Raw genomic sequence first — 703 nt, forward strand, 5'->3', positions numbered from 1 at the left:
ATTCATATTTATTTATTAACTGGCTTTGCCCAGGGTCATAAGGATAGGAAGTGGAACCCAGCTCTGGGTGGTGTTGAAGTCAGCGCTCTGTTCCCTGCTCTCAAGATGCTTAATCATAATCTGTCTGCCTTGAGGAAAGGATATATAAATAGAGATACAGATAGATGTGACTTACCCCCACATTTGGTTTTTAGCTCAGGGGAAGCAGGATCCAGTGTTGCAGCATACTCCTGCAAAGAGAGATCTTGAGGAGGAGATGGGAACTAGCATTTAGGAAGTGCCCACTGACAACCTGGGAATTCCCTGGTGGCTCAGAGGATAAAGCATCTGCCTGCCATGCAGGAGACCAGGGTTCGATTCCTGGCTTGGGAAGAGCCCCTGGAGAAGGAAATGGCAACCCACTCCAGTATTCTTGCCTGGAGAATCCCATGGACAGAGGAGCCTTGCTGGCTACAGTCCATGGGGTCGCAAAGAGTCGGACATGACTGAGAGAGTTCACTTCACTTCACTTCACTTCACTGACAACCTGGGTTCTGATGCCAGTCCCACTTCCCCCTTGCGTGCCCCTTCTTCCGTGCTCCCAGCACAGTCCCACGCTCGTGTCCCCTGGTTCTTATCTCATGGTGAATGACTCTTGCCCATTCATTTGTCCATCTTCCCTACTTAATTAGTTCGGAATCTTCAGAGGCCAGCATACTATGTG

The 703-nt window shown here is 49.6% G+C and overlaps 1 non-coding gene across 1 annotated transcript; it reads left to right on the forward strand.

Annotated features, from left to right (window-relative positions):
• The first annotated feature begins 300 nt into the window (after positions 1-300).
• TRNAG-GCC (transfer RNA glycine (anticodon GCC)) lies at positions 301-372 on the forward strand. Its single transcript has one exon. It is a non-coding gene; the product is annotated as a tRNA-Gly (tRNA).
• Positions 373-703: the final 331 nt, after the last annotated feature.

This window comes from Bos indicus, chromosome 3 (assembly GCF_029378745.1).
Source record: "Bos indicus isolate NIAB-ARS_2022 breed Sahiwal x Tharparkar chromosome 3, NIAB-ARS_B.indTharparkar_mat_pri_1.0, whole genome shotgun sequence".
NCBI classification, from domain to species: Eukaryota; Metazoa; Chordata; class Mammalia; order Artiodactyla; family Bovidae; genus Bos; species Bos indicus.